General features: G+C 38.6%; 2 pseudogenes; one reads left to right on the top strand and one right to left on the bottom strand.

Moving 5' to 3' along the window:
* Positions 1–5,969: 5,969 nt before the first annotated feature.
* Positions 5,970–6,088, bottom strand: LOC134898220 (5S ribosomal RNA; annotated as a pseudogene).
* Positions 6,089–9,459: 3,371 nt separating this feature from the next.
* Positions 9,460–9,578, top strand: LOC134898119 (5S ribosomal RNA; annotated as a pseudogene).
* The last annotated feature ends 4,597 nt before the right edge of the window (positions 9,579–14,175 follow it).

Raw genomic sequence — 14,175 nt, 5'->3', positions numbered from 1 at the left:
ATTGGCGGAAATGACTTATTCACACAGTAACAGGTTTTTATTGGGAATAATTGACATTCTACAATTATTGAAGTGCTAAGTGCCGAAAAAGGAATAAATATACAAATCCACATATGAATGATGCTTCTGTCAGAGAAAAGGTGCAATTTCATATCCCTCGTTGAAGCCCAGGGGGTGTGTAGTTTTAAGTTGAAAAATCCAAAACATTTCTCTTTGGGAGAGCTTCTTGGCCAGGTCTCCTCCCCTGTCGCCGCTGGTTACATGTTCAATGGCTTTGAAGGACATCTCTTCTGGATTGGAGTTATGTTCCAGTTTAAAATGTCTATAGAGCAGATAAGTCTCCAATTTATTTTTGATACTTCTGACGTGTTCTTGTATCCTAATTTTAAGAGTTCTTTTTGTCTTGCCCACGTATTTCTTGTGGCAGGTACATTCAATTAGGTAAATGACTGATGTGATGTTGCAGTTCATAAATTTCTTAATCTTGAACTCCTGGGTGCCGTCCGTGGTACTAAAGGTTTTTCTGTTGGGATTGAGGTACTTGCAAATATTGCAATGTCCACATTTATACGATCCAGTACATTTGTGTAGATGATGCTTATTACCTTCAGATGGCAGTTCTCGTAGCATACTAGGTGCAAGGATTTCTTTAAGATTTCTTGGTTTCCGAAACACGAGTTCTGGTTGGGTTGGGAGAATTCCCTTAAGGAATGGGTCCATAAGAAGAATGGGCCAATGGTTTCTTAATGATGTCCTGATGGTCTGTTCATGGTTATTGTAGGTTGTTATAAAAGAAACCGCCTCTTTTTTCTCTGTCTTATCCTTGTATATCAGCAGGTTATCTCTCTCCAGGTTTCTTGTCTTAGTAACCGCTTTGTCCAGGATCGCTTTGGGGTAACTCTTCTCCTCGAACCTTTTTCTGTATATTCCCAGTTGTTCCTCACAATCTTTAGTTTGATTACAATTCCTCTTGATTCGGTGAAATTGGGAGTACGGTATATTATCTTTCCATTTTTTTGAGTGATTGCTCTTATAGTGTAAATAACTGTTTTTATCCACCGATTTAATATAATTTTTAGTGGAAACCGTACCTTGTTCTCCCGTCAGAATCAAGTCCAAGAACTCAATAGAGGTTTTACTCAGATTACAAGTAAATGAAAGATTGAAATCGTTGGTTTGTAAAAGTTTAAAAAAGTCCATGAATAATTCTGTACTCCCATCCCATATAATCAGGATATCATCAATGTACCTCCTGTACATGATGATTGATTCCTTAAAGTGCTGTGTGGCGTAAACATGCTTCTCCTCCCACTGTCCCATGAACAAATTCGCGAAGCTCGGTGCAAAAATAGTACCCATGGCGGTCCCGCATTGTTGTAAGTAAAATTTATCTAAAAATTTAAAATAGTTATGGGTTAGGATAAATTCCATCAGGTCGCAGATGAACTTCTTATGGTGATCTGTGAGGGAGTCATCTTTGTTCAGGTACTCTCTGCTTGCATCAATTCCTTTCTTATGTTCTATACAAGTGTACAGTGATTGTACGTCGATGGTCACCCATAGATATGATTCCTTCCATTCCACGTTTTTCATTTCATTCAATACCATGGTAGTGTCTTTAAGAAAAGATGGAAGTTTCTTAACATATGGATTCAAAAATATGTCCACATATTTAGATAGGCTGGACGTGAGAGAGTCTATCCCTGCGACTATCGGTCTTCCCGGTGGATTAGACAGGTCCTTGTGGATCTTTGGTAAAAAATAAAAGATGGGGGTCATGGGGTTGGATGCCATTAAAAAAGAGAATTCATCTTTAGTGATAATGTCATTTCTCAGGCCTTGTAGTAGTAGTGATCTCCGTTCTTCCACATATGAATCTTTGGGATCGTCTGGCAGTACTCTATAGGAGTGAGAATCTCCTAGGAGTCTTTGTGCTTCCTCGACATATTTATCATGATCCAGGATCACCAACCCCCCCCCCCCCCCCCCCCCTTTGTCAGCCGGTTTGATAACAATCTGTTTACTTTTCTGAAGTTTCTTCAAGGCTTCTATTTCTCTATTATGCAAATTTTTAAATGTCACTGGTGTGAGTTCCGTTTCGCAGAGATCTTTCTTTACTAAATCATAGAAAATGCTCAAGTTGCTCCCTTTGGATTCTACTGGGTAATATTTACTTTTCGGTTTGAGTCCAGACTTCGATCTGTCTTCATAATTTGATATAATGGCATTATCTTTCTTCATAAAATGTCTTTTAAGCGTGAGTTTACGTACAAACTTATTAAGGTCTATAAAAGTATCAAACTTGTTCAGACCTTCAGAGGGTGCAAATGAAAGTCCTTTGCTAAGGAGGGTTCGTTCTGGATCAGTCAGGGTATGAGAGGATAGGTTGAAGATTCCTTTATCCGTTATAAACTTATAGAAAAATGTGGTGACTTGCGCCCTTCTAGCTGCTGCTCAGATCCACTCACAAGAGCACCAAACTCGTTGGAAACATATATACAAAACAATGGAGAGCGATCCTTGAGCGCTGCTAGATGATCCCAAAAGTTCCTGATGACCTGTATATTATTGATACGGGTGGAAGAATAAAATCAATCAACCAGTGAACACTGTACTGTAATCACTGTGTGGGAACCTTTGAACTCACCATAGCTCAGTGAGATGCGTTCACGTAAAGGTTTCTTTGATTGGTCGTAATTAAATTTCCACCAATAGCCACTCATAAGCACATATGAAATGACACTCACCTGGGCTTAAAGGCCCTATATGCACAGAAAGGTTTCTTTCATCCAGTGTTTTGTTTTACTCTACACCCTGAGGAAGGAAGACATTCCGAAACGCGTTGGTGTTCTGGAGATCCCCTGATTGCTGGTGTCCACTCCAATTTACCCTATCAATTGGAAGCCTTTTTTTGCTAAACATCTGAGAGGAAACGCCCCATCTTACTCGTGTCCTGGGAACGGTATGGTGAGGAGTGTTTCTTTCTTAAAAGGAGTCTTCCATACACCTTTTTGGGTTTAGAGTGGAACAAAACATCTCCCAGCTTAATCAGGAGGAACTATTTTACTTGTATGTTTTTATGGATTATTTCTTACGGATGAATAAATTGTTTTTATGAACTTTTGGTCACGTCTGCCTGCTTGAAAATACGTGGATGAAAGAAACCTTTCTGTGCATATAGGGCCTTTAAGCCCAGGTGAGTGTCATTTCATATGTGCTTTTGAGTGGCTATTGGTGGAAATTTAATTACGACCAATCAAAGAAACCTTTACGTGAACGCATCTCACTGAGCTATGGTGAGTTCAAAGGTTCCCACACAGTGATTACAGTACAGTGTTCACTGGTTGATTGATTTTATTCTTCCACCCGTATCAATAATATACAGGTCATCAGGAACTTTTGGGATCATCTAGCAGCGCTCAAGGATCGCTCTCCATTGTCTTTATCCGTTATGTTTACAGGTTTCTCTTCTTTGATTCTTGCCCTCCTGCCGCCCCGTTTTCCTCTACTTCTGTAAATCTTCTTTTTAGTGGAGAAGCGTGTTTGACATCCTCGCAAATTGTGCTCCTTGGAGGATTCTTTGGTCTTGCTCCTTGTCTTACAGATAAAAAATCCTGTTCGTTGCTTGATTTAAGTCGATTCAATGCAGTAAATCTGTTAGAGGTTCTTACATATGATGTTGATGGTGATTCGTCTCTCCATACTGGTCTCGTCTTGATTGGCAGGGTTTTCCATTGATATCTTTGGTCCGTTTTCTTGGGTTTGTCAAAAGTTTTAAATCTACTCCAATTCTTAGTGTTTCCTTGTTCATAGTCCTTTTTGTCTCTGAGAAATGTTTTCTCTTTTCCTCGTATGACCTCCTCTTCGATGCGTTCCAGTTTTTTGTTGAGAACGGTTTCATTGACACGGTTATCTTTGTTTTTGAAGGGTTCTAGCTCCGCTTCTTTGTCTTTAATCTCTTTATCAAGTGCCACTGCACTTCTTTTTCTTTCATTGATTAAAAGTTTCATTAAATTAACAGAGCATGTATGTAGGATAGAATCCCATTTCTCAATAAATTCAGGTTCAGTATTTCCAAGGGTAGGTTGGTTTAGTATTCTTAGTCCTCCTGTCCACTTCGATGTAGTGCTCCAATCCTTTGATATCCCACCATGTCTTTATTTCTTTTGCTAGTAACCGTTCCATTCCCCAGATTAAATCATCTAGGTCGCCAGATGGGGGTGCGGTACTATTCATGGTTTCTTCATTAAAAATCTTTTGGCACCAGTCATTCCGTTTGTTGGTGCGTTCATTAATCCTGAACATGTTGCGGATCTACACGCAAACACCAGGCTGCCTTACAAGTCTTATCAATTGGATTGAGTAGTGGGGGTATGGCGCCACAGGTGGATGTGAGCAGATAAATTAATACAGTAAAATACTTTAATAAAAGACACTCCTTTATAGATATAAGGTGTCAGCTGGCCCCTAAATACTCGGCAGGGATAAGCTGCCTTTAGAGTTTAAAATTTGGAAAAAGGGAGGATAGGGGTATCTGCGACTCGCAGTGTCTAATATATTAATATAAAAATGGAGAGTATTGCAGGATACGGTTTATAAAAAATTACAAAACATTTATTTATACAATATGAAACATATGGGATAAAAAGTATATGGAGAGTAAAAGCCTAAAAAAAAAAATTACAAGGTACATAAAAATGACTAAATGACTATGTATAATTTAGCTAGAACCCAGGATAAAAAGTAATAAAAAACCTAAAAATATATGTTTTAAAGAGAAGAGAGTAGTGCTTATCTGTAAAAATGGAGAGTCAGTAGAGGTACACCCAACGCGTTTCGTCCTTCAGACTTCATCAAGGGGTGAGGGACTAGTGTGCAAACACTCTTATTTATAGCAGCTATGATTAAGGATAAGTGGCTGTGACATCACTTCCTGTTAGTATTCACATTCAATGTTTTCCCACAAAGTTTAATATCACTGTATATGGGAGATTGGGCTAATGCTAATAGGCCCAAATATAGTTTTAGCTAACCAAAACGAGATCAGGATATAGAGAAAAAGCATTCACAAACATAGTACATCAATTCCGGACGCTTTCGCGTCATTTCCGCCCCACTTCCTGTGTCCGTAAACTCTTAATGCCCATGCGCTGCACACGCGACTTCCGGAAAGTGTCTTTGTATCGTCGATGCTTAGCCCATCTTCCGGTTGGGCGTATGAGTCCTTCTGCCCTTCGTCCGGATAGGCGGGTACTTGACATCTTCTATAGAGATCGTGGGTTGGAGTGGAGGTGCGGCGGCCATCTTTGGATAGGTTTTAGATATGGTTTCAATATACACGGCCGCCATCTTTAAGGAGCCCATAGAACGCGGACATATCCTTATATTAAGGAGCAGGAGCAGCTCAAACAAATGAAACAAATATCAATGTTAGTTTATTATTGTTGTAATGAACGTATATGGGAGTTAAATTATTTTAGAGAGACTGATATAGATGCATTTTAGATTGGGTATGTAAAGTACATCATTTTCCCAAACTTTTTATCTACGTAAATGCAATATAATACAGAATTTACATAAATAAAGGAATCCATATATTAATTAAGTGTGCACAGAGAATATATATTGCAACCCTTGTGAACAATAAGGGAAATTTAGATAATATATAGGTGGATTGTGGAATAAGAATACACTTATAATATCAAATTATGAGTGGTGACCCTTAATTAATAGTGCATATTGTAAGATCAAGGTGGGAAGTATAGAGAGAGAACCATAGAAATTAAATAGCAAATTGTTCAAGATAGCAAACATTTTTATCGATATGATGAAAAAGTAATTGTGTATATAGGTGCAGCTAAACCATGCACATAATTAACAGAATTGGGATATTAAATATATGTGCCAGGATAGTTAGATGTGTGTCAATATTCCCTACTATATTACCGTTACAAGTCTACTGGTTTACCCTTATACAGTACCCAATCTTCTCAAGTGGTTCCCCACTTGGTACTGATTGGGCCCAACACTGCTTAGCTTCCAAGATCAGGCGAGATTGGGCGTGTGCCAGTGCGGTGTGACTGTATTCATTGGCGGAAATGACTTATTCACACAGTAACAGGTTTTTATTGGGAATAATTGACATTCTACAATTATTGAAGTGCTAAGTGCCGAAAAAGGAATAAATATACAAATCCACATATGAATGATGCTTCTGTCAGAGAAAAGGTGCAATTTCATATCCCTCGTTGAAGCCCAGGGGGTGTGTAGTTTTAAGTTGAAAAATCCAAAACATTTCTCTTTGGGAGAGCTTCTTGGCCAGGTCTCCTCCCCTGTCGCCGCTGGTTACATGTTCAATGGCTTTGAAGGACATCTCTTCTGGATTGGAGTTATGTTCCAAGCAAAAGAAATAAAGACATGGTGGGATATCAAAGGATTGGAGCACTACATCGAAGTGGACAGGATACCAAGAGGACTAAGAATACTAAAACAACCTACCCTTGGAAATACTGAACCTGAATTTATTGAGAAATGGGATTCTATCCTACATACATGCTCTGTTAATTTAATGAAACTTTTAATCAATGAAAGAAAAAGAAGTGCAGTGGCACTTGATAAAGAGATTAAAGACAAAGAAGCGGAGCTAGAACCCTTCAAAAACAAAGAAGATTGCCGTGTCAATGAAACCGTTCTCAACAAAAAACTGGAACGCATCGAAGAGGAGGTCATACGAGGAAAAGAGAAAAAATTTCTCAGAGACAAAAAGGACTATAAACAAGGAAACACTAAGAATTGGAGTAGATTTAAAACTTTTGACAAACCCAAGAAAACGGACCAAAGATATCAATGGAAAACCCTGCCAATCAAGACGAGACCAGTATGGAGAGACGAATCACCATCAACATCATATGTAAGAACCTCTAACAGATTTACTGCATTGAATCGACTTAAATCAAGCAACGAACAGGATTTTTTTATCTGTAAGACAAGGAGCAAGACCAAAGAATCCTCCAAGGAGCACAATTTGCGAGGATGTCAAACACGCTTCTCCACTAAAAAGAAGATTTACAGAAGTAGAGGAAAACGGGGCGGCAGGAGGGAAAGAATCAAAGAAGAGAAACCTGTAAACATAACGGATAAAGGAATCTTCAACCTATCCTCTCATACCCTGACTGATCCAGAACGAACCCTCCTTAGCAAAGGACTTTCATTTGCACCCTCTGAAGGTCTGAACAAGTTTGATACTTTTATAGACCTTAATAAGTTTGTACGTAAACTCACGCTTAAAAGACATTTTATGAAGAAAGATAATGCCATTATATCAAATTAAGAAGACAGATCGAAGTCTGGACTCAAACCGAAAAGTAAATATTACCCAGTAGAATCCAAAGGGAGCAACTTGAGCATTTTCTATGATTTAGTAAAGAAAGATCTCTGCGAAACGGAACTCACACCAGTGACAAATAAATATTTGCATAATAGAGAAATAGAAGCCTTGAAGAAACTTCAGAAAAATAAACAGATTGTTATCAAACCGGCTGACAAAGGGGGAGGGGGGGGGGGGTTGGTGATCCTGGATCGTGATAAATATGTCGAGGAAGCACAAAGACTCCTAGGAGATTCTCACTCCTATAGAGTACTGCCAGACGATCCCAAAGATTCATATGTGGAAGAACGGAGATCACTACTACTACAAGGCCTGAGAAATGACATTATCACTAAAGATGAATTCTCTTTTTTAATGGCATCCAACCCCACGACCCCCATCTTTTATTTTTTTACCAAAGATACACAAGGACCTGTCTAATCCACCGGGAAGACCGATAGTCGCAGGGATAGACTCTCTCACGTCCAGCCTATCTAAATATGTGGACATATTTTTGAATCCATATGTTAAGAAACTTCCATCTTTTCTTAAAGACACTACCATGGTATTGAATGAAATGAAAAACGTGGAATGGAAGGAATCATATCTATGGGTGACCATCGACGTACAATCACTGTACACTTGTATAGAACATAAGAAAGGAATTGATGCAAGCAGAGAGTACCTGAACAAAGATGACTCCCTCACAGATCACCATAAGAAGTTCATCTGCGACCTGATGGAATTTATCCTAACCCATAACTATTTTAAATTTTTAGATAAATTTTACTTACAACAATGCGGGACCGCCATGGGTACTATTTTTGCACCGAGCTTCGCGAATTTGTTCATGGGACAGTGGGAGAAGCATGTTTACGCCACACAGCACTTTAAGGAATCAATCATCATGTACAGGAGGTACATTGATGATATCCTGATTATATGGGATGGGAGTACAGAATTATTCATGGACTTTTTTAAACTTTTACAAACCAACGATTTCAATCTTTCATTTACTTGTAATCTGAGTAAAACCTCTATTGAGTTCTTGGACTTGATTCTGACGGGAGAACAAGGTACGGTTTCCGCTAAAAATTATATTAAATCGGTGGATAAAAACAGTTATTTACACTATAAGAGCAATCACTCAAAAAAATGGAAAGATAATATACCGTACTCCCAATTTCACTGAATCAAGAGGAATTGTAATCAAACTAAAGATTGTGAGGAACAACTGGGAATATACAGAAAAAGGTTCGAGGAGAAGAGTTACCCCAAAGCGATCCTGGACAAAGCGGTTACTAAGACAAGAAACCTGGAGAGAGATAACCTGCTGATATACAAGGATAAGACAGAGAAAAAAGAGGCGGTTTCTTTTATAAAAACCTACAATAACCATGAACAGACCATCAGGACATCATTAAGAAACCATTGGCCCATTCTTCTTATGGACCCATTCCTTAAGGGAATTCTCCCAACCCAACCAGAACTCGTGTTTCGGAAACCAAAAAACCTTAAAGAAATCCTTGCACCTAGTATGCTACGAGAACTGCCATCTGAAGGTAATAAGCATCATCTACCCAAATGTACTGGATCGTATAAATGTGGACATTGCAATATTTGCAAGTACCTCAATCCCAACAGAAAAACCTTTAGTACCACGGACGGCACCCAGGAGTTCAAGATTAAGAAATTTATGAACTGCAACATCACATCAGTCATTTACCTAATTGAATGTACCTGCCACAAGAAATACTCATCTGCTCTATAGACATTTTAAACTGGAACATAACTCCAATCCAGAAGAGATGTCCTTCAAAGCCATTGAACATGTAACCAGCGGCGACAGGGGAGGAGACCTGGCCAAGAAGCTCTCCCAAAGAGAAATGTTTTGGATTTTTCAACTTAAAACTACACACCCCCTGGGCTTTAACGAGGGATATGAAATTGCACCTTTTCTCTGACAGAAGCATCATTCATATGTGGATTTGTATATTTATTCCTTTTTCGGCACTTAGCACTTCAATAATTGTAGAATGTCAATTATTCCCAATAAAAACCTGTTACTGTGTGAATAAGTCATTTCCGCCAATGAATACAGTCACACCGCACTGGCACACGCCCAATCTCGCCCGATCTTGGAAGCTAAGCAGTGTTGGGCCCAATCAGTACCAAGTGGGGAACCACTTGAGAAGATTGGGTACTGTATAAGGGTAAACCAGTAGACTTGTAATGGTAATATAGTAGGGAATATTGACACACATCTAACTATCCTGGCACATATATTTAATATCCCAATTCTGTTAATTATGTGCATGGTTTAGCTGCACCTATATACACAATTACTTTTTCATCATATCGATAAAAATGTTTGCTATCTTGAACAATTTGCTATTTAATTTCTATGGTTCTCTCTCTATACTTCCCACCTTGATCTTACAATATGCACTATTAATTAAGGGTCACCACTCATAATTTGATATTATAAGTGTATTCTTATTCCACAATCCACCTATATATTATCTAAATTTCCCTTATTGTTCACAAGGGTTGCAATATATATTCTCTGTGCACACTTAATTAATATATGGATTCCTTTATTTATGTAAATTCTGTATTATATTCCATTTACGTAGATAAAAAGTTTGGGAAAACTATGTACTTTACATACCCAATCTAAAATGCATCTATATCAGTCTCTCTAAAATAATTTAACTCCCATTGATATTTGTTTCATTTGTTTGAGCTGCTCCTGCTCCTTAATATAAGGATATGTCCGCGTTCTATGGGCTCCTTAAAGATGGCCGCCGTGTATATTGAAACCATATCTAAAACCTATCCAAAGATGGCCGCCGCACCTCCACTCCAACCCACGATCTCTATAGAAGATGTCAAGTACCCGCCCATCCGGACGAAGGACTCATACGCCCAACCGGAAGATGGGCTAAGCATCGACGATACAAAGACACTTTCCGGAAGTCGCGTGTGCAGCGCATGGGCATTAAGAGTTTACGGACACAGGAAGTGGGGCGGAAATGACGCAAAAGCGTCCGGAATTGATGTACTATGTTTGTGATTGCTTTTTCTCTATATCCTGATCTCGTTTTGGTTAGCTAAAACTATATTTGGGCCTATTAGCATTAGCCCAATCTCCCATATACAGTGATATTAAACTTTGTGGGAAAACATTGAATGTGAATACTAACAGGAAGTGATGTCACAGCCACTTATCCTTAATCATAGCTGCTATAAATAAGAGTGTTTGCACACTAGTCCCTCACCCCTTGATGAAGTCTGAAGGACGAAACGCGTTGGGTGTACCTCTACTGACTCTCCATTTTTACAGATAAGCACTACTCTCTTATCTTTAAAACATATATTTTTAGGTTTTTTATTACTTTTTATCCTGGGTTCTAGCTAAATTATACATAGTCATTTAGTCATTTTTATGTACCTTGTAATTTTTTTTTAGGCTTTTACTCTCCATATACTTTTTATCCCATATCATGTTTCATATTGTATAAATAAATGTTTTGTAATTTTTTATAAACCGTATCCTGCAATACTCTTCATTTTTATATTAATATATTAGACACTGCGAGTCGCAGATACCCCTATCCTCCTTTTTTCCAAATTTTAAACTCTAAAGGCAGCTTATCCCTGCCGAGTATTTAGGGGCCAGCTGACACCTTATATCTATAAAGGAGTGTCTTTTATTAAAGTATTTTACTGTATTAATTTATCTGCTCACATCCACCTGTGGCGCCATACCCCCACTACTCAAATATATATATATTTATTTATCAACTGGGCTCTGTACGTAAGGTCTATCGTCGTGGAAGGTAAGCTCTGCACATTTCATCTAAAGCCAATTTTGCTGCCACTGTGAGTTGTAAGGGAAATACAGAATCCCAGGGGGGTAATGTTGTAAAAAACAACAAGGAATCGGGAATTTACTTTTGGGTGCAGGTTGGCTAGAGGAATCTATATTGAATACCAATGTTCCAGATATCGGTCTCTGTGTTAGGACTAATGGTTCAAAGGTGGTAAACGTGTGAGTGCATGTGTCCTCTCTGTTCACAGTCCCATGAGGGAACCAAAGTGGAAAGGAAAGGTCTATCTGCAAGCCAGGATTTGATTAAAGGCCTCATACTCTCGGCCTGAAGCTGTGTGAGCGGCACCCTTTTGGTGGATGGCCTATTAAGAGTTAGGGGTCTATTTACTAAGCTGTGGAGAAAGATAAAGTACCAGCCAATCAGCTCCTAACGGCCATGTTACAGACTTTGAAAAATGACAAGACACTGGGTGGTTGGCACTTTATCTCTCTCTCTCCAAGGCTTAGTAAATTGAACCCTTAGGGGGACATGTCCTAAGCAGAGATAAAAATGGAGAAGTACGCCAGTGGAGAAGTTGCCAATGGCATTCAATCAGCATTGACTTAACATTTATCATTTGCATACTATAAACATATACAGAGCAGTTGATTGGTTGCCATGGGCAACTTCTCCACTGGCTCACTTATCCACTTTTACCACTGCTTAGTACATCGTAACTCCTATCCTTACTCTCTTAGGGATGCATAAATAGATAATCGAGAACCAAAAAATTAAGGGGGAGATGTATCAAGCAGTGTAAAGAGTGGTGAAGTGGACCAGTGGAGAAGTTGCCCATAGCTACCAGTCACCTTTAAGGAAACATTTATGAAGTAGAATCTGTAAAATGATAGAATGAAGTGGTCAATCACTATATTGTAAACAGTATAAAGTGCTGATTATACTGTTTTATGATGTACACAGTTCTGTATGCACTGCCAGGTATTGCATAGGTATCAGTAAGGTCGGCATGCCATGGTTCCCAGCAACCAGATGCAGCCATGCTTTTGCTCTCTTGTGGTTGCCGGGTAATGCTTAGGCGGCGACAGCCCAGGAAACGAAGGGATCATGGAGAAACCAGAGCAGAGATGTCTCTCCTCATGAACTGTAAACCATCTCAGAGAATAATGGCCATGTCACCATAAGCCTATGAGAAAGTGTGTTAATGTTATATGAGGGAAAATGCAGAGGAAGATAACAAATAACAAAGCAATGGCAATGGGCTGCCAGGGCCCTTGCTAGCAGCCCACTGATGACAACCACAAATTATTTGGTCAGCAGCACCCGCTGCAGCTCACAGTCCCATGGCCAAGGAAGAAGTTTTGTCTGGATAATCCCAAACTTCAGATTGATGACTCTTCTGCCACGTTTACATACTCATACTTTGAAATAGACATCTCTCCCTAACACTATAGAAACAAATGCAGAGCGTGTTCATTAGAACAGTTCTTGGGACCAAGTGGTACTGTATATTTACTAAAAGTCAATGTTTGGTTGATTGGTTTTGTGTTTAAGGGTCACACATTTACCAATGGTTTTTGACATTTAAAAAAAAAAAAAAATCATCTGTAAATAAATGTGGAATTTAGACCCTGAAGTACAAAATTGACCAAACATCAACCAAAATTTCACCCAGATAAATTTTAAGTAAATATACTCTCAAATCCCACATTTACTAACAGATTTTTTTTTTTTTTTTTTTTAAACGTCAAAAATTCTCTGTTAGTAAATGTTTGATTTAGACCCTGAAACACAAAATAGATTTAGAAACAATCAATCAACATCAACCAAAATCTACTTTTAGTAAATATACCTCCAAAACCTAATTAAATGGGAGCTTGCCCATTTAAAGTAGTAATTCTGGGAATGGGCTGCTGGTGTTCTGTATTGTAATGTAGTTCAGCACAAACACCGTAATAATTAGGGATATAAAACTTTTTCATTGATAACACGGTTATAAAAAAAAAAAATACATGGCTTTGTTTTCTGTTGCTGAAGCAATTTTAGAATGTAATTTTTTTTTTATAGAAAGCAAAGATTTGCTGTAACAGGGTTCTCCTCTAATAAGGTCTTGAACTTGGTTGTTCAGGGTCTTTTAACCTCAAATGCAGAGGTTCTCAAACGCAGTCCTCAAGCCACACCAACAGTCCAGGATTTAGGTATATCCATGGCTCAGCACAGGTGGTTAAATCAAATTGACTGATGTGCTAATTAAGTCACCTGTGGCCAAGCATGGATATACTTAAAACCTGGACCGCTGGGGTGCCTTGAGGACCACGTTTGAGAACCTCTGCTCTAATGCCTGGAAACAGGCATGTTCTACTATATAATATTCTGCGTTTATTTACAAAGTATCGAGAAGTAAAACCTGAGGCTTCTGAAAAATGTTTATGGCCATAATTTAAAAGGCAATGATTTTACAAGCAAAACACAGCCAGCAAAAGCATTGCCCTTTTAAATTTCAGCTATGAAACATGATCAGAAACACCAACCTTTACATCCTGGTGCTCCGTAAAAAAAACCTCCATTTCAATGTGAAAGCGAAGCAGAGTACACACTAATCTATATCGTCCAGTATGCACTATATAACTGACGATGCACTTGCCTCCGCCGGGTCCCAACGCTGACGATATCGCTGGGTACACACATAGTCTAGTGTGTAACCCCCGACTCCTGTCCATCCCATTGTAAATTCTATGAGCAGCTGTGTGATCGTTGATGAGTGTTAACCCAAAACCCATTTAACCATGAACTATCAAGCAAACGTCACACATCACTCAGAGTCCTTAGTGTTTATACAGGTTATAATAATACAGTAAACAGTACAAATCATATTCATAAAAATACAATTAAAAGTATTAATGTTAAATATTTTTTATTACTTAGCTGTATAATGTTATCTATGTGTATATACATTTAAACAGTTAATGTCAAGAT

Source organism: Pseudophryne corroboree, chromosome 3 (genome assembly GCF_028390025.1).
Source record: "Pseudophryne corroboree isolate aPseCor3 chromosome 3, aPseCor3.hap2, whole genome shotgun sequence".
NCBI classification, from domain to species: Eukaryota; Metazoa; Chordata; class Amphibia; order Anura; family Myobatrachidae; genus Pseudophryne; species Pseudophryne corroboree.
This window is presented reverse-complemented; position numbering and strand designations above follow the sequence as displayed.